The following is a 23,692-nucleotide window of genomic DNA, read 5'->3' on the forward strand; positions in this document are numbered from 1 at the left end:
ATTGTATGCAGATGCCTAGAAGTGTGTTCAGCTCTGTCTGAACAACTTCTAATCTTGTGTGTGGACTCGATAAGACCAATAAGATGCTAAAACATTTAAACACCAGTCACTCCACCCAATTCCAACACCCTTCTTGACTCAGGAAAGAATAATTTGATCGCTTCATTAATTTGATTGCTTCATCATTCTCTCACACATCAACAAATTCTAAGTAAGTGAGGGGAAGACCAAAGTCAAGGGAACCAAGCAAGGGCAGCATTTGTAGTTCATAATTACGTACAAACTGTGGGGAAACAACAAAAAAAGAAAATGTGTATTTCCACTAAAACAATCCATGGCCAGCTCTGTCAAGCAACATCTGCTGCACATGGCAGGGTCTGCAGGTCTCGCACTGGTCTCACTAGTCCATCAGACCACAGAACTGGAGCAGAAGCAAGTCATCTCCAATCCTTAGCGATGGCCTAAGGTGGTAATGATGCCAATAACTCAAGAATACAATGATCACCATAAAAGAGATAATGACATCACACCAATGTTAAAAGGATCTTGAACAATGGTTGAAATATCAATTCCAAAGACTCAAATGTAAGGATTTGAAAGGTTATTATACAAACAGAGGGCTAGCAGATTAGACAGAGGCCACTTGCAGCTGTCTCTTCACCTGAAGCATCCCATTCACCCATATTATACAAGAATGCACTTTAAAACAAATTACTGCAGGCAAATCGTGGGAACACACGAGATGCTTTCTAAATACAGTCAACTTCACCCTCTGCTGCCTAAACTTGCTGCCTCCAGGGCCTCTCTATCACTGTCCGGACCTGCTGTGGAATTGCTGCCATGCTAGGAATTGCTATCTAACAAAAAGATGGAATTATCCTGCTTTGCGTCAAGAGAGAAAAAGACAAACTGGGGAATTCCAATAGTGCGACTTAAGTCTTTTCTTTGTATGCTCTAATCATGAGCAGGACAAGATAAGGAAATATACAGAATGCGAATGCAAGATATAGGGTCCCAGCACATGCACCATTGGAGTGTGCAACACAGTCACTAAGTAATCTTTACTATCACAGCATGCCTGAGGTATATCATCACAGAAAACAAGTTTCACATTACCGGGGCCCTGCCCCAACTTGGGCCTCACCGCAATATGATTATTCATTAACCATTGAATGCTTTTTTTAAATTAGATTTATCCAGCTGACAACATGAAAGGCAGAGTCGCCCTGACCCAGCTTTAGTAACTCAATGCTGTTCAGACCACTGCGTTCCTCAACAAGAGTAAACCAAAAATCCAGGGATAAACAGGGAAAGGAGGGGTTGGGGTAGCAATGGGCACTCAAACCATCTCAGTTGTACCCACTAGCTTTATGTAGTAGGACTGTCCATGGTTCCAAGCTACATCCTCTTGGTCTGTTAAATTGTAGTCTCTGGAAGAGGGCGGAAGCAGGCAGAGAGCAAAATTGGATGTTGGGAGGCAAATGGGGAAGAGGGTGTACAGGGAGAATGAGAGGAGTCATTTAGTTAGGCTCTCAAAATGGTCAATAAATTGGAGTAATGCATGAGACATGGGTGACGAAAATAATCAAATTTGGTTATGATTATTATGATATAACATGCATTGAGCATATCATTATGCAAGAAGTACTGTATTATCACGATCACTTGCTAAAACTGGATTAACCATTTTAATTCCCTTTCCCACATCGATCAGCCTGCCCTTGGCGTCCTCAATTGTGGGAGCAAGGCCACACACAAAGTGGAGGAACAGCATCCCATTGCATTTTGGTAGCTTAGAACTGAATAAAGTACTATTGACACTGAGTAATTAAACTTCATAATAAGTACTTTAATAAGAATACATATAGGAACCATTTCACAGGTGCTGTAGGCTCAAAGTTGTAGTTTAAACAGAAAGCATGGTTGCCCACATTCCACAAGATGGATGTCCCAACATGGATTACAGATCGGGTCAGCAATAGCAAAACCAGACATGGATCAAATCAGCAATAGTGATTGATCTACAACAACCAACAGTATGAATTTGATATTCTCCAATTTTAACCCTCTTTCCTGCCCCCCACCCCCACATATCTCCCAATATCCAGTCACTCAAATTCCCTTCCACCATTTTCCTCTCTGGCTTTAAATTTCACTCCTCTTCACTCCTTACCAGACCCCCCTTTGTCGGCTTTTCATCTCTAGCTTTAGTCCATCCATCTACCAAGCAAACCCTTTCCATCTACCACTTACCAGACTTTGTACAGCCCCACCTCTTTTCCAGCTTTTACCCCCCCACCCCCTATAATCAGTCTGAAGAAGGATCTTAACCCAAAACGTCACCTGTCCATTCCCTACGGACATCTTGTCTGACCTACTCCAGAACCATGCTTTGCCATGGATTAATCTGTTTGTCCAGGGTTTGTGTAATAACTTGCCCCATCTTTAATTTGAGTTCTTTTATGGCCTTTAGCATTCAAGGTGATGCATAGTGGGATGATTACCGTGCAATGTTTTCACAAATAAAACAATGTCATCTCTATAATTACGAAGGGCAACTGTGAATTATTAAACTGGATAAAATATTTTTGACGATGCCCTTTTACCACTGATGTAACTCCTGTCGCACTTTGACTCCAGTCAAAGCCTGTGCAGTTCCCTCCTTGTTTCTTTTGACAACCAAAGATCCACTTCATCCAGGCCCGGTGATTTTTCCAATTTCAAAAGATGCTTAAGTCGTTAATTTCCACGACGTTGGCTTAGTCAATCTTAGATAAGTCTTAGATAATAACAAGGAAACGCCTATCTCACCAGGGACTAACTCTACTGAACGTTTTTCCTTCCATTATTTATTATGTAAAAGAATATGTGTGTTATGATTGTGTTTATAGTTTGTTTGGTTGTTTGTCTTTTGCACAAAAGGCCGCGAGCATTGCCACTTTCATTTCACTGCACATCTCGAATGTGTATGTGACAAATAAACTTGACTTGAGTTGAAACTGCAGATGCTGGTTTACACCAAAGATAGACAAACCACTGGCATGACTCAAGGGGTCATGCAGCATTTACTTCTTCTTCTTCTTGCGTGTGGCGTGCACAGCCTAAAGTTGTAAGACAACTTTTATTCCGTTTGATCTTCTGTTTGTGCATGCCAGGTTGATTGCATTCGTTGAAACAGGGTTGACCACGTGGTTGCAATCTCCCACCCCGCAGCATCTCTGAAGAAAATGGATAGGCAATGTTTCCGGTCGGGCCCTTCTTCTGACCTGACCCAAAACATCACCTATCCATTTTCTCCAGAGATGCTGCCTGACTCCCTGAGTTACTCCAGCACTTTGTGCCTATCTTTGACATTTATAAATAGTTGCTATCCCAGATTCCTGAAATACACCACTGGTCCCATCAAGCCATTTGAGTACCAGCCCATTAACCCTACTCTTACGCTTTCACCTGACCAAGCCACATCAAACTGCATTCAATTCCAAGAGCTTCAAGTTTAAACTATATTCTTAACAGAATATTAACAAGTGCCTTTGCAAATCCATATCAATTGCATTCATTGTCTTTGCAAAACATTCAAATTAGCTGTCAGGCATGACCTATCTTTCAGAATAAAAAACATGGTGAAGCAAGAACACCATATTTGAACAGAACAACAAACATTTTAAACATCATGGCATGAACCCAGAGTCTCCTGAGCAACATGGCTAAGAGCAGTTCCATGCTTTCTGGCATAACAGTTGCACAGCCAAGGAATGGTATCGTCAGCCTTTGGAGAGTGGGCACAAAGTAGCTATATGGAATGATGCTGGCCCTCTATAGTTTGATGTGGATGGGTTGGGACTGCTTCACTATCAGACGCAAGCTGCCTGAAAGCAAATTGTGTGCAAACATCTTTTCCATTGGTGTGAACCTTCACCTCCACAGTATAGACCAAATCTTTCTAATAGATCAATTCTTTCATTCACAGCAAATGCAAGCAAATATTAAAAATCCCAACATTAAGCATAAGTGCTCTCTCCTTCATTCAATATTTGGCAATCAATAGGGAAACAAATGAGGAACCACACGCACACAAAAAAAATCAGCCACCCAAAGCCACAGGCTTAAACTATACATTAATTAGTGGCTTCAATCAGGCAATTTAAACCAACTCCTTTACTATAAGCAGTCACTTCTTCTAAAAATATCACTGCTATGAATATCCCTGAATATTTTTAATCACTGAATGCACTCAGCTCCTTTAACCCACTCTTTTCCCACCAACACTCAATTACTAGCACCTACAAACGGATTCCATTGCTCACCTTTTCTTAAATCAATACTGTTAGTATTGTTCTATTAACCATTACATTTATGGAGAATCAATTCTGTTGTTCCTCTCCTTCCATGTATTTACCGCTCCTGATCGAAAAGATTCAAAGAGTGGTAATGTTCCCTCCTAGCATTAAACATGTGGCAAAATTACAGGTTCATGCCATAGTTCAAATAGCCAGCCTCAAAAAAATGTCAGGAGCATTATAATGGCTAGTGTGGACTGCCACTGATTACTTTCCAGCATTATTCAGTGAGCAAATGAATTGTGAACATATGGGCCGAGCCCATTATTGATTCATCCACAACCGAGGGGGTACTGAACCAGGCTGTACTGTGACCCTTCAAAACATGCCCAGTGGAAGTCAAAATATGAAACTAGAATCTCGAGAGAGAGAGAGAGAACAAAAAGGATCCAGCTATCCTCCTTGCAAAGTGTTTGAACAGGTACTTGGATGTGAAAGACAAGGTGGGAAATGGACCAAATGCAAGAAAATGGGGTTGGCATTGATAGGTGTCATAATAGCATGGATGAAATGGGCCAAAGGGCCTACTTCTGTGCAGTATGCATCCATGATTCTCAGATAGATATTTCACAAGTGACAATGGATGGCCAGTACCAATGGAACTGCACCAGCGCTGATTTGGAGGAGAAAATCAAGAGACAAAGAATGGGGGGGGGGGGGGGGGAACTGTTTTAAAGGAAGAAAAGTACCAATGTTTCTCACAAGGTTTCCACACCACACCCAGGTCAGATTGATAATGTCACCCCAAGGGAGAACCAAGAACTTAAAAGGGGAGAAAGTCTACAGTACGGTAGAGGAATACAGGCCCAACGCAGGTGAATGGGATTAGTGCAGAAGCAGTCACGGTTAGCATGCATGAGGTGGGCACACTTCCATGCTGTATATTTCTATAATGCATGCAAATTATCCCATACATACAATATCAATCATTCACAATGCAACATTGCTGGCACAATGATGGCACAAAAACTGCAGTACATAGTTATCCTTTACTTGGACAATTACTCTGTTCAAGTTTTCCTATTTATTAGAATGGCACTCCAACTCAATGGCATGCCAATGAGTTGTCAGAGCACTACCTTTGTGCTCAGTGAAAAGAGAATGTTATAGTGTATACAGACCAAGGTGTTTTTCAGGGTAAACAAACTGAACTACACATTCAGAGAACATGACAACAGCATCTCAATCATTACAGATTTGGTACAAGGTAACCAAAGGTTGATGGGGCAGTGGAAATGAACCTTTCTGTAATTAATTTCTAAAACAACACCAGTGAAACAAGAAGGTTCCAGTCCTATTCCCTGGTTTGTGATGCACCCAACCTTAAGCCACAACTGATCAAAGGCCTACAATTTAAGCCTTGCTAATTTCCTTCCTGCTCCAGGTACTCCCATTGGGAACATCATGCTTAAAGATTTTTCTCCCATTAAAATGCATAAACAACTAAAAATTGGGGCAAAAAAAAAAAAAAAGGCTTTAATATAAAAAACAGCCTTTAATTTATTTATATCAAAAGTGAATACAAAACCACAATAAAATAACATTGGGAGACCTCCTGCTCACGAAGCTTGCCACACACAACTGACCCGCCCCAGGTGATTCAAGTTTTCAATGATGATAACAGTTTTAAAGATGATAAAATCCTACAAAATGAACAGCAGGAGCACAAAGCTATCATAGCTGAAGCTGCCTGCAACCAGGGCAACTCAGAAGTCAACAGGAAAGATTTTGACAAACCACGTACTGTTCCGAATGGTGGCACCATCGAGTGTGGCAGCCTCGCCAGCAGCTGTCTGTCCTTTCATCCTTTTTGTTATTTTTAGTGTCTAAAAGTTTGTTTTTGGAGGCCTTTTAGTCTTTTTATGCGGGGGAGGGGGGGAAAGGGGGAAACCGTTTTCCCAGTCACTACCTGATCGAGGAAGCGTCTATTCTCCGAGCCGCGTCTTCGCCGCCGCCCCCCCCCCCCACCTCGCGGCCTACCATCTGGATTGGTGCGGCCTTTCCTGCCAGAGACCGGCCAGAGCTTCAGCGGCGGCGCAGCACTGAATTACCATCGCGGAGCGGGTGATCGCCGTGTTGGAGCTCCGGAGTGTTGGGCTTGCCAACTTTAACACTGTAGAGCTGTGGTCTGCGCAGCTTCCCGCTGCAGGCGGCGCTGACTTTAACATCGCAGAGGCCTGGGATCTTTCACCGAGGATCGCCAGTGTTGGAGCTCCACCCAGCTCGGCCTGTGGACTTCGGAAGCCGCGGTCTCGGGTAGGAAGCGGATGATTCGGAAACTCCAAGCCACTGAGAGTGTTCTTCCATTCCAATGCCAGAGCTCTGATCATCCCGGTGAGAGGGCTTGAAACATCGGGCCGCCGTTGCAGTGACTGCTGAGGCCTCAATAGGCCCCGACCACGGGTGAATCTAGTCCCACCCCTAACTTGCAACCCTTGAACCTACGCAATCTTACCTGTTCCCCACCAGTCCCAATGCAGGATTTCAACTAGAAACATCAAGTTACATATTTTGCCTCCATGGATGCTGCTTGAACCACTGAGTATGAGTGGAAGGTGAAACACTAGCTCTGTGCATTAACTTGAGGAATTTGCAAATACGAAAAAGTTCTGGATTGCACCCAGAGTTCGTGTTGTCCAGCACAGAAAAACTCCCTTCAGTCTATTGCATCTGGGCTGACCATCAAGCATCATGTACACCGTACCTTTTCTCTCTTGTATTGTCAAAGCCTCTCCCCCAAATTCTTCATTAACTACCTACACCAAGGGCAAGTTACAGTAGCCAATTAAACTATGAATGAACACTACTTGCCACCAGGAGTAAATCATCTCACTAACAGGCAGAGCATACAAACTCCACATAGATCACTCTTGAGGTCAGTATGAAACCAGAAAAGATCACTCCTCAAACAAGCAATCTCTGGACTACTTCCTTAGAGGCCAAAACTCTGGAATCATTCAAGACCAGGAAATGGTACACATGGGATGGGGATCAATGGGTTTACAGTCCAATTGAAGAGCTAGCAAGCCAAATGCCTTCCGTTTAGCATAGATATGTGCGGCATGATCTCACAAACGAGCATTGTCATAAATCTTGTCATTTTTAACTTTTCTGAGAGATGTCGCAAACCATAGCATTCTGACATTTTAGCGTGGGGGAATGATATTCCAACAATGCTGACTTTTAGTTTCTCAGACAATTCCAGCATCTGTATTACGTCTACTGTAAACAACACATTACCCATGTCAAACACACACTCAACTCAGTCACAAGAAACATGCCAACATTTCTTCTGCTAACCCAGATGAGAACATAGTTCTACTTCACACTGCCTTGCTATTGGCTGAAGTTAAACATGTTGTTACAATTTAACTTCTGTTGGCACATCAAAGGAAATCTCATTAGTACGAGAATCTAGAATAAAAACTTTAAAGTTTGCATGAACTTCCTCTTTACAAAACTATACTTTTTCCCATTAAAAAATGACCATGCCTAAATTTACACTGGAAATCGCTTGGTAAACTTGCCAGGTGGTAATCAAATCTCCTTGCAACCGGCCACATTGTTGCACTCCAACTGAACGAGTCTCAATCCTTATTTTGCAAAAACCCTTGACATCAACCAATTCAACTTCTTCACTTTCAAACCATCAGTAGAGCATGCGAGAAATACATGCGCCACACGAGATCACTACATAACTTATTTTTAATTTTAATATTTTTTACCATGTTTAATAATGTTTTCATCATGCTTTAAGTTTAGTCTATTCTTAAATTTAAATACAATTGAGCTTGAATAGGGAAAGCAACTCTATAAACAACCCAGAGGACAGAATGAACTGCTCTTCAGTCCACTCTCAATGCTTGCCAAGAAAATCCCAGCCACCTTTGCTAGTGGAGGTAACATACCAGACACAACTCTGATGTTCATCCTACACAACTCTGATGTTCATCCTTCACATCTTGCTTTCATTAATCTAGCCAATTTATTTACAGAAGTCAGTGAAACGCACCAGCTATGCAGTTAATGTATTGTATGGTGTTAATGTATTGCAGTTCATGTATTGTGAAATATTGTCGTGTAAAACACACAACAGTGCAACGGTGATCCTAAAGTTATAAATTAAACAGGGTTCAATGATAACCAAATATATCAAGACAAGCAAATGGGAGTAGGTATTTCAGCCCATTAAGTCTGCCCCGCTATTTGAACTCGTTTACCCAACACTCTTTGCACCATTTTTACTTACAAAAATCTATTCACCTTGGTCTTTGATCTAAGCTTGAATTGAATGAGCATTGACAGTCCAAGAAATCACAACACCCCCAAATTGCACGACTCTGACTGAGTTTCTGTTCGAACGTTGTTGACTAATCTCACCATGGAAAATAGTTATTCGGGCAAGATTCAGCAGTCTACTGGTAGTCACCCCACCCTCAGTTCTACACAACTGCTATCTTCAGGGGAAAGAAAATTCCCTTTCAGCAACAAAATAATAAACACTTTACAGTCTACCACTGGAGCTTAAGGACTCACTCATGAAAGAGAAAAAGGTCCAAGGAAGACACTGCAGTAAAACTTCCACCTGACATCCATTTTATATTTTACTTTAAGGCATGCAAGCAAGATTCTTAGAGCTCTGGATAGCAAAAGTGGAAAACGCAAACTCCCAAGCTTCCAGAGAGATAACTGCCTACATTCTACAACTACAAATAAAACAATATTAAATGCAACCAAAAAATACTATTATTATCATCATGCGCTGAACTGCCTACTTTGGCACATTATCTGCATCTTACTGCACTGGCTTACTGAGATAAAACCAGGGCCACTTTTTGTACTGGGGTAAAGTGGAGAGCACAGGCTCAAATCTTTGCCAATGTACAATATATTAGGCCTTGGATTTAATTTAATAAAAATATACACATTGAAGTGATAAAAGGCTTAATTCCTTCATTATGTTTTTTTCCCTTGAAATTGTATTAGGGCCAGTTTCCATGACAATATACCAACAGTGGCAATTCTAATAGAAAACCATTTGCATGTGGGAGGAGAAAGGTATCAGTATATTGAAGCAAAAGGTTCCTACTAATTCTCACTGTCCAACAAAGACTGCAGATCAGCCCCAATTTCCAAAAGCGGTGGGGATTGGGGGGGGGGGGGGGGGGTGTCGGAAATAATGGTAGCCCTCAAAGCACATGTTTACTGAACCTCCCTGACCATCTTCACCCACATATGCTTCCTGGTGCTGGCTAAGTTGGTGATACATATCTAAAAATGCATACTGCTGTTATCTCCACAACATCACATTTGCATGGCCGTATCTTCTAAAGCAACTTTATGACTGCCTTCTTACTCTGCTCGAAACAAATCGGCTACTGTCATATAGCAAAGCTGATTAGCATTTAGTCTGCAAGCTTTAAATATGCTCCTGGTCACTACTAGTTTCATTTTCATTCCAAATCACAAAGGTCCAGAGAAGCACCAGAAGCTCGAGCAACAACATTTGTTAGGCAGAAGACTAAAGTTCATTGAGGCTTCCAAAATAAAAACTCAGCTCATAACTACTATTCATGGTTTTCCAAACAGAAGTGACTGGTAATGGCTCTGATGTTAACAGTTATATATACACACATCGTTTGTTTGCTTCACCTTCCCCTTTTAATGTTAAATCACAGCTGCCCTCAACTCTATTACAGATTTTGTTCTTTCCTCTCTCCACTTTCTGCCCTTATTGTTTGTCAACACCTTCCAGTTATGAATTCAATGTCATCACCTGAAACTTCAACTCAAACCATAGATTTATGCAACCTGATCTGCTGAGCGCTTATTACAGCATTGGATATACCAGATTACAGAAAACTGCTGTATTTTTAAAAAGGGCTTTTTAAAAAGAGGCCGGTTCTCTGGATACTTTCAAGAGAGAACTAGATAGGGCTCTTAAAGATAGCAGAGTCCGGGGATATGGGGAGAAGGCAGGAATGGGGTACTGATTGGGGATGATCAGCCATGATCACACTGAATGGCTCGAAGGGCAGAATGGCCTACTCCTGCACCTATTGGCTATTAGCTTATCTCATAACCAAGACTTCAATAGAGACTTAGCTAAAGTATGTGCCATTTTGGCATCAGGACAAAGAGATAAGTTACGAGGTCAGGTTGCGTAAATAAAGCTGTTATTTCCAAGTTTAGGAGTTTAATAAAATTAAAAAGGGATTCATTGATATAGGTATGAAGAATTTATCACCCAATGATGTAGAATCTAAAATAAAAGGAGATAACAAAAGTAGAACTTGGTTCTTTTAGTTGTGAAACTAGGAAAACGTTCTGGTTTGTACTTTTAACCAAACATCCCAATACACTTCACAGAACCAGACAAAAAATGACACCGCCATAATATACAGATATTTGAACAGGTGGTCAAAGTTTGGTCTAAGAGTTAGATTCTAAGGGGCATCGTAAAACATGGAAAGCTTGCGACAGCTGACAACATGGCCAAGAAAGGAGTAGGGAAGGATGTCACGAGTGTATGGGGTGGCAATGTAGTGAAGGAATGCAGAATTCTCAGATGGTTGTAAGGCTCGAGAAATGGAGATCAGTGTTGGTTTAAAAAAAATGCCTTACAGCTGTACTACAGGACAGTGTCAACATTTTACATACCATATCTAATATTCTAAACTTCTATTGGAACAAACATCTATAAATGGAAAGCAACAATGAAACCTAACTGATTTGTTATCACATAGCTACAACAAAGATTAACATGAAACACTGGTAATTATTAAGCCCGACAAACAGAACATACACATCAATTTCATGAGAAAACTTCCACTTGTAGTCATTTCACAAGCATTGACATAGCCAAGCTCCACTCCATGCCTGTGAAGCCTGTGAAAGCTAAAGGGAAGGGCTAACCATTCAACTTGATGGGTTTGGGATTACACAAAGACTGCTTATTCAATTATGCAGACACAAATTGGGCAAGCAGGTGATTGAAAAAAAAATCCTCACACACTAGTTATACCAAGAACAGAAGTGCTGCTCTTGCGTCCAAAATCTATCCAACAGTGGTAACAGATTATTTAATCACCATCACATCGCTGTTTGCAAAAGGTTATGGTGGGCTGCAACAGTCAAAAGTACTTTGGCCTTTTCTTAAGCCTTGGTCTTTTCTTCCTCTCCAAACCACAACCATTTACTCTGATCTACACAAATGCTACTCTGGGTAACCTAAATGCAAGTCAAAATTCACCAAACTAGAGCACAATTCCATAATGCCAAAATTCCACTGCAGAGACAGTTGTCATATGAGCAAGTTTCAAAATAGGTTACACCCACTTAAATCGTTTCATCAGTTCACCCCTTCTGAATTAATATTTATCAGAATGCTGATCAGACTGAGTTTAGTTTAATTGTACAAAGCATTTGCTCTTCTACCCCTCCCCAAAAAGAAACGCAGCCAACGTTACACTGGCATCCGCACCACATTCAAGATTCAAGAGAGTTTATTGTCATGTGTCCCTGATAGGACAATGAAATTCTTGCTTTGCTTCAGCACAACGGAAGGCATAGTAGGCATGACTACAGAACAGATTCATCAATAATATTAAATGAAGCTCAAAAACTCAGGAAAACTTCAGATCAGTCAACATCTATAAGCAGGTATCTTTCATGTGTTGATCCACACAATCTGCTGAAACATCCACAAAAGATTGGAAAAAGATACCAGTTTTTCCATAATCTTTCCAGCAGTGGCAGATTTTGATAATCTTTTTTTAAAAAACGAATTAACTCTTTAAGCAGCCCCACAGAATCCTCACTACCTTGGAAGACATTCTAACATAACCTTGTAATTACACACAATACCACCAACACCAAACTATCTACCATAAATTTCATTTTCCATATTGGTCAAAGTGGTTAAATTGTAGTAAACCAGTGAAATTACGGAGCTTCAAAAGCTCAATACAATACTTGATTTAATCTTAGCCGTCTCCAGTAGTCTCCAAAACAAACCTTGCCCTGATCGCAAGACTCTGAAAAGTTTCACATTTTCACAAGTGTTCGTTTAAAAAGAGAAAGAAATAGATCAATAATTAATTCACCAAATAATCTTTAGGGGTCAGTTATGCTGCAAGTTATTGCTTATCTAACACAGTTGTCACTAGACTTATTTAGCACGTTGATATCAATGGGAGATACAAGCAAACATGCCAAGTAACAAGTGATAATGTCCTATCCCGCACTAGACACGAATCACAGCTGAAACGCAGCTACTACCAACACACCAAACACACTATCTCTCGCCAGATGTATCCCAGGAGCGATCTGCCCAGTTACACCGTATGCATTAACGGTGGACGAGGGGCGAACACGCATCCAGTTTAGATGCCAAGGCAAGAGAACAGCTCTGCCAGGCCAAGCCTGCCCCATTTCAATCGTGGGGCAGTTGGCGAAACTTCGCCGGCTGGAGGTCACTTTGAAGCGGCGGCAGCGGCCTACCCCCGGCAGCGGAAGGCAACTCGAAGCCGAGAGGACAGCTGAAGGGAGCGAGACGCGAGCGGTGGTCTGGCCGCTGTCCAGGGACTGACAGAGGGGAGGTGGTGGGGAGAGGAGGGATGTGATGAGGTGGGGTGGAGGGGGGTGACAACTGGCGCTGATTTAAAGGGAAACCTCGGTCCCCACCCACCCCCTAACCGACCGCTTCCCGCGTTCTGCGCCTACCTGCACGGTGCTGCACCAAATGCTTCTTGCCCCTGTGGCTGCGAGACGGTGTCCGGGAGAAGGCAGTGTTTCCCAACCCGCCACTACATCCATTCCACTCGCAGCCGCGACTGCGCCGTCTGCAGCTGCGGCTCGAGCACGCTCCCCCTCCCCCTCCCCCTCTCCGCCCTCGACCGGGCAACCGTTTGCACCAATCACCGCCCGCCTCTGCCCAACGATCCCGCCCCTCCACCCGTCAGTCACAGACACACAGCCAATCCAAGCCGCCGGCTTCCTCCACAATACGTCACTCTGAGAGGGCTGACCAATCGTAACGCCATCCATCCAACCGCCCCCTCCCCGCGCAGTCAATCAGCTGTTAGAACAGATACGCCAATCGCAGCTCGGAAGCATCATTTAACCCCGCCCCTAGACTGTACGTCATTGCTAACCAGCCAATCGCCTTTGCGGATTGGCACCGCCCTCCGAAGGGGGCTGGCCAATCAGCGACACGACACCCCGCTGCAGGTGCACCGAGCAGCCAATCAGAGCCCGGCCCGTCCTCTCGCGCGGCTCGTGGCTGGCGCCTTCAAGGGGAGGCCCCAGCCGGTCCTGCCCGCAGGTCCAGGTGCACCCTGGAAATCCAGTTAATCTACATCACCCTGGGTCTACTTGCAGCAACCCGCTCCAACTGTTGGCTAATGTGACTCCTGGCTAAACAACATTTCAAAAAAATGTTCATCTCCATGGATTGACCCCCATCATGAGTCTGCATTCTCCTCCAGCCCAATGAGCCCTTCGAGATATCCAGGCATCTCCAAAGCTGACCATGGTTGTGCTGAATCACACTACCATTGGTGGCCATGTCTTCAATTGTTAAGCCTTGAAGCCTAACAATTCGCTTTCTGAAGAGTGAAGAAAAGTCTTCATCTTCACCCAAAATGTCACTCATTCCTTTTCTCCAGAGATGTTGCCTGTCCTGCTGATTTTACGCCAGTATTTTATGTCTATCTTCGGTGTAAATCAGCATCTGCAGTTCCTACACGATTCGTTTTCCCCCATTCTTCAGCTTTATTGGACTTTGGTCAGGTGGCATTTGGAGTATTGTGTGCAGTTCTCGTCACCCCATTACAGGATGGATGTGGAGGCTTTGGAAAGGGCGCAGAGGGGATTTACCAGAATCATGCCTGAATTAGAGGGTATTAGCTACAGGAAGAGGACAGATTTAGACTGTTTTCTCTGGACTGTTTGAGATTGTTGGGAGAACAGATATAAGTATATAAAATAATGAGAGGCATAGACAGAGTAAACAAATAATTCTCAACACAGGTGCCCAATAAGGATTCGTTCTCATCCCCCTTTACTTCTTATACACCCACAATTGTGCACCCAAATACAAATCCAACCCAATTTACAAATTTGCAGACGATACCATCGTAGCGGGCCGGATATCAAATAATGACGAGACAGTACAGGAAGGAGATTGAGAATCTCATAACCTGTTGCCAAGACAACAACCTTTCCTTCAATGTCAAAGGGGATTATGATTGACTTCAGGAAACAAAGCAGTGCACATATCCAGTATACATTGATGGCACCGATGTAGAGATAGTTGAAAGCGTCAAGTTCCTAGGAGTAAATATCCAGCAACTTGAACTGGACCAGTCATATCGAAGCAATGGTCAAAAAAGCGCACCAACCCCTCTACTTCCTCAGAAGTCATAAGATGTTTGGCATTTTCCCAACAATTCTCACCAACTTCTACAGATGCGTCGTAGAAAGCATTTTATCGGGATGCATCACAACATGGTTTGGGAACAGCTCCATCCAAAAATGCAAGAAATTGCAGAGAATTGTGGACGCAGCCCAGATCCATGCAAACCAGCCTCCCTTCCATTGACTCCATCTAAATCTCACTGCCTCGGTAAAGACACCAGCATAATCAAAGATGAGTCTCACCCCGTCACTCCCTCTTCTCCCCTCATCTATCTGACAACATTGTACAGAAGTGTGAAAATACATACATCCAGATTCAGGGACAGTTTCTTCCCAGCTGTTATCCGGCAACTGAACCATCTTATCACTAGAGAGCGGTCATGATCTACCTCGACATCATTGGAGACCCTCGGACTATCTTTAATCGGACTTTACTGGACTTTATCTTCCACTAAATGTTATTCCTTTTATCCTATATCTGTACACTGTCGACAACTTGATTGTAATCATGTTTAGTCTATCCGCTGACTGGATAGCATGCAACAAAAAAGCTTTTCATAGTACCTCGGTACTTGTGAAAATAAACTTAACTAAACTGTCACTACAGCCATGGCCTCATCGCAGGCTTTCTACCGTCATTCCTGAAACAGACCTGGTTATTTTGATCAGTTTGATACAAATACATCGATAGATGCCCTTGAACACATCATCAGTGATGTAACCTGGGGTCATTGGCTGTTTCAGGTCTTTCAACATCAGACACCCTCACCCAGGTGACCCAGCCGTGGTTGATCAGATCACGACTTGTGTTCAGGTGGTATTCGCTCCTCCCCATGGACCTTCTCTCCTGATCCAGAGCCATCTCGAGGCCTTCTCCGCTGCCTTTTGGTCACCTCTGAGACCAGGAGGATATCTGGCCGCAGGGTGGTCGTGGCAACGTGCTGTGGGAACTTCAGCTGTTTCACCAGGTCTACGGAAAGCTGCCAGTCCTGCGCAGTCACCAGGATTCCTGATGGATTCCTGACTGCTGTGGTTCTTGGCAGCTGCACTCCGGCCTTCACGAAGGTGATCATCTGGGTGGTGGGGCGTGCTAAACAAATTTTAGTATGTTAAAAAGTTTTGTTTTGGAGGTCTAATCTTTTTTATGTGGGGGATGGGGGGGGGGACTGTTTTTCTCAGTTGGAAATGCGTCTTTTCTCCAAGCTGCATCTTCGCCCCCACTTCGCGGCCTACCAACAGGACTGGAGCGGTGTTTCCTGCTTCAGCTTCGGCGGCGGCACAGCGCTGAAGCACCATCGCAGAGCGGGCAATGCCTTACCCGGGTCGCCATGTGGTAAGCTCCGGAGTGCTGAGACCGCCGACTCCAACATCGCGGAGCTGTGGGGTCTGCGGAGTGTCCAGCTGCAACACCGCGGAGCCTGGGATCTCTCGCTGAGATCGCCAGTGTCGGAGCTCTGACCAGCGCGGCCTGTGGACTTCGGGAGCCGCGGTCTCCGGGGAAGAAGCGGCCGTTCCAGACATTCCAAGCCACTGAAGAGTGTTTTCCCAACGTCGGAGCTCCATCATCCGGCGAGAGGGCCTGTAATATTGGGCTGCCGTTGTGGCGACTGCGGAGGCCTCAAATAGGCCCCGACCACGGGGTGAACATAGAGGGAGAGGACTGACTTTGCTGCCTTCCCTCACAGTGGGAACCATTTGTGGGGGGATGTTTTATGTTAAATTCTTTAATGTTGTGTTTTATTTTTTATTGATGTGCTGCAAATGGCAACTCAAATTTCACTGCACCAGAATTGGTGTATGTGACAATAAATGCTCTTTGTCCTTTGTAATGCTGGAATGATGCAAGCACAAGGGAATGAACATTTTGGAATCTCCACTGTCAACATCACTGTGGTTACGATTACTCAGTAGCTGGACCAGCCACGTAAATACTCTGGCCACAGGTCGGAGGCTGGGTATCATGCAGCGAGTGACTCCAAACTCCATCTACCATCTATAAAGTATAAGTGATGGAATACCGTCCCCTTGCCCAGATGAGTGAAGCTCCAACAACACTCAAGAAGCTATGAATCGTCCAAGACAAAGGAAACCACTTATTTGGCCCCCCATACATCACTCCAGATATTTAATTCCTCCCCCACCGGTGCACAGTGGGTGTGATGTTACCAGTTATATACTTGACTTCAGCTACTTACATAGACCCCCAAGCCCTTAAGTATTACGACTGTGGCGCATTCGTTCAAGTCCGTTGCCGAGTCCTTGAACATTGCCCAGTCTACAGACTCCAAACAGTCCTGTAGATGTTCCTCTACCCCCCCCCCCCCCCCCCCCCCCCCGACCAGCTCTGTACTGTCCTCACCTCTGGGGGTGCGCTCTTTAATTGCAGCAGCACCGCGGATTTACCGAAGTGAGGGCGAGGGATAGAGCGATAGGCATTCTTGATGGTGGTGTAGCAGTGGTCGAGGGTGTTTGGTCCTCTGGTACAACAGGAGATATGTTGGTGGAAGTTAGGGAGTGAATTCTTTATGTTTGCTTTATTGAAGTCCCCAGCAATGGTGGTAAATGCCTCGGGGTAAGACGTCTGGTGTTTGTTGACCACGGCGTGCAGCTCCCCCAGTGCCAGACGGACGTCTGCCTGGGGTGGGATGTAGACAGGATGATGGAGGTGAATTCCCTCGGACGGTATAAGGGACGGCACTTCACCGTCAGATGTTCGAGGTGTGGAGAGCAGGAGTTGGACAGGACTTCCACGTCTGAGCACCACGCAGAGTTGACCATGAGGCAGACGCCCCCTCCTTTCCCAGATGCCAGTGTACAGTCCATACGGTGGATGGAGAACCCTTCACGCTGGACCGCTGAGTCTGGGGAGCTGGATGTGAGCCATGTCTCTGTAAAACAGAACACAGAGCATTCCCTCAGCTCCCTTTGATAAAGCAGTCTTACCCTTAAGTCCTCCACTTTATTTTCAAGGGACTGTACGTTGGCCAGTAAGATAGTAGGGAGAGGGGGCTGAAGTCCCCTGTACTTCAGTCTGACCTGAAGTCCTGCCTGTCGGCCATGTTTCCGGACACAATGGAGGCTTCCCCTTTGTTTCCAGGTACTGTACTTACTGTACCTGCTGTTTATGAGGACCTGCGCTGGAACGGGGATTCCTTCACAGACGGCAGCTCTAGCTACGTGACGAAAGGGGGTTCCCTCATAGTCGGCAGCTCCAGCTTCATTGTTCCTTGGAGATCCAGCCCGTCGGCTCTGGAGGTCATCCAGAGCTTTCCAGGTACAGTACCTGTGTTCCTCAGTCGGGTCGGGGGTTTTACAGCCAGCGTGAGAAATTTTAAAGTCCGGGGTGAGAGCCTTGAGGTGCTCAAGCAGCTTGTCCGAAACGGCACCATCTTCTGCCGTTTTCCTGATCCAGGTGAGTTCATTGAAGTTGTATTTAAGCCTTTTAGGTCTGGTGCTCCGCAAAAGTAGCCGCAGGCAGGCGTCATCTGTGACGTAGAACACGCAGGTACGTCCCATTGGGGGGATGGCTTCAGGCGGTGGCCAGTGGGGGGGGGGGGCCTTTCTCGAGGGCTAATATGGGTGTTGTGGGCCGAAGGGACTGGTTTCCAGAGGGCTAGTATGGGCATTGTTGGCCAAATGGATTCTTGGCCTAGTCCTGCAGCTGGGGACGGGGAGGCTTCAGGTGGGGGCCGGAGGGAGAGTTATGTAGCCGGGGGAGGGGGACGACTTCAGGCAGGGGCTGGTGGAGGGGGGAGCGCTACCGTGGCCTACCTCTGCCGTGGCCTGCGCTGCCGTGGCCTGCCGCTGGGGCGGTGGGGTATGCGAGGGGAGGGGGTTGTGGGCGGTGGTGGAGAGCCCCGCCAGCCTCCGCCAGAGCCCGTCCCCCTCAATCCCCCCACCCTCACTCCTCACTTCCCCAGGATCTAGAGTTTGCAGCAATCGGGCAGGCTCCGCGCTCCGGGCCTCCTCCGCGCACCGGGCGGCTTCTGGACTCACAGTTCACTGACTCATGGCTTCTGGACTCACAATTCACTGACTCACGGCTTCTGGACTCACAGTTTGCTCACTCGCGGCTTCTGGACTCACGGTTCGCTCACTCGCGGCTTCTGGACTCACGGTTCGATCACTCGCGGCTTCTTGACTCACTGTTCGCTCACTCGCGGCTTCTGGACTCACAGTTCGCTGACGCGCTGCCTCTGGACTCACAGTTCGCTGACTCGCGGCTTCTGGACTCACAGTTCGCTGACTCGCGGCTTCTGGACTCACAGTTCGCTGACTCGCGCTTCTGGACTCACAGTTCGCTGACTCGCGGCTCCTGGATTCACAGTTCGCTGACTCGCGGCTTCTGGACTCACAGTTCGCTGACTCGCGGCTTCTGGACTCACAGTTCGCTGACCCGCGGCTTCTGGACTCACAGTTCGCTGACCCGCTTCTGGACTCACAGTTCGCTGACCCGCGGCCTTTGGACTCACAGTTCACTGACTCGCGGCTTCTGGACTCACAGTTCACTCAGTCACGGCTTCTGGACTCACAGTTCACTCAGTCGCGGCTTCTGGGATCACAGTTCACTCAGTCGCGGCTTCTGGGCTCACAGTTCACTCAGTCGCGGCTTCTGGACTCACAGTTCACTCAGTCGCGGCTTCTGGACTCACAGTTCACTGACTCACGGCTTCTGGACTTACAGTTCACTCACTCACGGCTTCTGGAATCACAGTTCACTCACTAACGGCTTCTGGACTCACAGTTCACTCACACGGCTTCTGGAGACACATTTCACTCACTCACGGCTTCTGGACTCACAGTTCACTCACTCAGGCTTCTAGACACAGTTTACTCACGACTTCTGGACTCACAGTTCATTCACTCACGGCTTCTGGACTCACAGTTCACTCACTCACGGCTGCTGGACTCACAGTTCACACACTCAAGGCTGCTGGACTCGACTCCCACTCACGGCTTCCAGGCTGACTGACTCACGCCCGACATCTGGACTCGAGCCCGGCCTCCGGGGCTTTATTCTCCTCGCCCCGGTGATTGAAAGTGGGTGCCGGAAGGGGCGTTACCTTCATGGTGACTGACAGGCGAGATCTGTGACTGACAATCTGCTGATCTCACGATTTTTAAACCTTTATAACTTTTGTAATATTCCACCGATCGAAACAAAACCTGGTGCGCTTGGGGCAGAGGAGAACGGTGAGTAAGGTCGCGAAAAAATCCTAGCGATATAAGGTACCGTTTTTGCGCAGATTTAAAAACAACGCAAACCGGAATAGGACAAGATGAGAGTTTTAGTAATAGCATAGATAAATAGATATTGTTCTGCATTTAACTGCTTATTGTAAAATAGGCTTGTTTTTGTCAGCAGAACATGTCTGTTCTGTTTATTGCCCCTGTCCTCACACCAGCATCTTGAAGCTGCAATATTTTCTCTGAATGAATCTTTGTCAATGCAACAAAGGGCAGTAGAACAATTCGATGGGAGTGATTTCAATGAGCCACATCGAACAGCGACCCACACCGACCGGTGACCCACACCGACCAGCGACCCATACCGACCAGTGAACCACACCGACCAGTAACTGCAATGACCAGTAACCCACATTGACCGCTGACCCACACCATCCAGTAACCCACACTGACCAGTATCTGCACTGACCAGTGAGCCACACTGATCTCTGACCATACTGACCAGTAACCATGCTGACCAGTATTCACACTGACTAGCGACCCACAATGACCAGTGACCCACAGGCCAGTAAACCCCCTCAACTTGCATGTGATTATGTCGATTGAATCTACGTGAGCAGATCAGGAAAGTTTATTCTGTTTTACCTTATCCTGTGTGGCAGTAATATGTGGCGCCATGACATGGATTTATGTGGTGACTGGATATCCCACTAACAGTCACCCCAGGGGATCAGGCATCCCAGCTTGTGAGATATCCTCAAGAGGGGCGATCAGATACTGAGACCAAGTGTGAACATCCAGGGAAAGCCACACTCTCTCCAGAGCTGAAGGATCATTTAAAACAACCACAGCATCGCTCCTTCAGGAGTGGGTTAACACCTCACTGACAAAGGAGAAGAACGCTTTTTATTTTAAAAATAAACTAACAAAAAATATATACAAGAAGTATAAAAACAGTGCACGGTTTTCTTTATCTTGGTATTGGTTTGTTATTTTTGCATGTACTGAGATATTGAAATTTTTTGTTTACGGCCTACAGGCAGATCATTGCCATAATGAATACAATCAAGCCTTTGACAAGTACAACTGGTAGTGCAAATAGAAAATACCAGAGTGCAGAATGTAATGTTACAGTGTTATAGCATCAGTTACAGAGAAACTGCAGGTTAAAAAAAGTGCAAGAGGCACAGTGAGGTAGGTATAGAGATCAGGACTACCATCTTAATTTATGACAGGACCGTTTATTAGTCTGATCACAGCTTGATGGTGTTATTGATGAATACATTCATAGTGTTATTGGGTCTATACCATTGTAGTGTCATCAAGTTAGTACAGGTACATTGAACCAAGCACTGATATAATCTCTTTGAAACACCTTTGAACAATAAGATTATCTTTGAACTTTTATTGTTATTTTAACATTTTGATGCCCATAAATTACATAAACTACACGTGGCATGTAGACAAAAAAGCTGGAGAAACACAGCAGGTGAGGCAGCATCTATGGAGTGAAGGAATAGACGATGTTTTGGGTCGAGATCCTTCTTCAGACTGATGTCGGGAGGGGGGGCGGGAAAAAGAAAGGAAGAGGTGGAGACAGTAAGCTTGTGGGAGAGATGGGAAGGGGAGGGGAAGGAGGGAGAAAGCAAGGACTACCTGAAATTGGAGAAGTCATACCGCTGGGGTGTAAACTACCTCAGCGAAATATGAGGTGCTGTTCCTCCAATTTGCGGTGGGCCTCACTCTGGCAATGGAGGAGGCCCAGAACAGGAAGGTCGGAAGCGGAATGGGAGGGGAAGTTGAAATGCTGATCCACCGGGAGATCAGGTTGGTTATTGCGAACTGAGCGGTGGTGCTGGGCGAAACGATCGCCAAGCCTGCGCTTGGTCTCGCCAATGTAGAGCAATTGACACCTGGAACAGCGGATGCAGTAGATGAGGTTGGAGGAAGTGCAGGTGAACCTCTGCCTCACCTGGAAAGACTGCTTAGGTCCTTGGATGGAGTAGAGGGGGGAGGTAAAGCGACAAGTGTAGCATTTCCTGCGGTTGCAAGGGAAAGTACCAGGGGAGGGGGTGGTTTGGGTGGGAAGGGACAAATTGACTAGGGAGTTACGGAGGGAACGGGCTCTGCGGAAAGCAGAAAGGGGAGGAGATGGGAAGATATGGCTAATGGTGGGATCCCGTTGGAGGTGGCAAAAATGTTAGGATTATGTGTTGTATGTGACGGCTGGTAGGGTGGAAGGTGAGGACAATGGGGACTCTGTCCTTGTTACGAGTAGGGGGATGGGGAGTGAAAGCGGAGCTGCGGGATATAGAGGAGACCCTGGTGAGAGCCTCATCAATAATAGGGGAACCCCGTTCCTTAAAGAATGAGGACATCTCCAATGCCTTGGTTTGGAACACCTCATCCTGGGTACAGATGCTGTGTAGACAGAGGAATTGGGAGTAGGGGATAAAGTGGCCTTTCACTTGAGCCCTAGTTATGTCCCTCTCTCATGTCACAATAGCCAGGCCCCGTCCCAGGTTTTCTTCCTTCTTTCCTGAAACAGACCTGGTTATTTTCCTCTTCCTTGTCTCTCCAGCCCAGACTGCATTTCCTCTTTATGCAGAACACAAAGCAACATGTTAATGTTCCCAAAAATGGTGAATGGTAGCTATAAAATAAATTGAGCTTCAAATTGGATGACTGGAGCTATGTTAGATGCTGTCAGATGAAGAGGGGAAAATATAAGGCTTTAGTTCTTCATTCAGCACCATTCCAGCAATCTGGCCTAAATTCCTCTCATATTTAGTTCTGACTCACTTTCCTTCTACTGTTTTGTTCTCGTGCCCTAGATCAGAACCAGCCCTTGTGTCCCAAAGCTTGGTCAATGACCTGACAATTGATCCCAGGCCAGCACCCAACATTTTCAATACATAAAGTCCCGCACTACTGTTTTCATCTATCCACAGCTTCCGATTTGTCACTTTACTTTTCTAACATCCAATATTGTACGAATAAAATATTTGAAAGAACATGTTGGTTTATGTCACCACCACAATTCTTCCTATAGTCAAGGGCTCCTATTATTCTCCGCATTCTGCGGCCAAACTAGATCTTTCATATTCTGGCTATTGTATTTAAACAACATTTTTTTATCACCGAGGCTCCTTCTTCCACCTGTGTAGTATCAGTTGGCTCAGCTCCTGCCTCCTTTAGATTCAACTGTTCCAATGCTATGCTGACTTGCCTCCCATGCAAGCTTGAGCTCATCCAAAGATTTGTAGGCCACATGCTAACTACAAGTTCCAACACCCTCGTAACTACTATGTTTGCCAGTACCTCAATTTCAAAATTCTCACCATTGTCTAAATTCCTCTAAAGCTTTGCATCTCATCTCTGAAGTTGCCTCCATCCCATTTAGATCACCACCTTTCACTTTTAGTTGCTTAATGCAAGATAGTTTAGAGGACCCAAGTTCTGATACTCCGTTCTGAGGCCCGCTTGCCCCAACCCTGTCTTTGAGCATCTATCTTCCTGACTCTATCCCTCTTTATTTCTTTAAATCAGTCCCTTTGAACAAGCTGTATAATCACTTGCAGCAGATTTGTTGGCGCTGTTGAAAAGTGCGTGATATTTTGCCAGTGTCCTGGATAAGAGTGTTTGTCAATTAATGCCATCAAATGAAATGAAATTATCTATTTACTGTGTTTGCAATAACAGTGATTACATTTTGTTAGTGAAATACTTTGGAATGAGAGAGATAC

General features: G+C 45.4%; 1 protein-coding gene across 1 annotated transcript in view; it reads right to left on the reverse strand.

Moving 5' to 3' along the window:
• Positions 1–13,204, reverse strand: part of dag1 (dystroglycan 1) — a 118,080-nt gene extending 104,876 nt beyond the window's left edge. Inside the window, exon 1 of the mRNA XM_033036808.1 lies at positions 13,065–13,204. The gene's annotated coding sequence lies outside the window, so the exon portion shown is untranslated. The remainder of the gene's footprint in view (positions 1–13,064) is intronic.
• Positions 13,205–23,692: the final 10,488 nt, after the last annotated feature.

Source organism: Amblyraja radiata, chromosome 18 (genome assembly GCF_010909765.2).
Source record: "Amblyraja radiata isolate CabotCenter1 chromosome 18, sAmbRad1.1.pri, whole genome shotgun sequence".
Classification (NCBI taxonomy): domain Eukaryota; kingdom Metazoa; phylum Chordata; class Chondrichthyes; order Rajiformes; family Rajidae; genus Amblyraja; species Amblyraja radiata.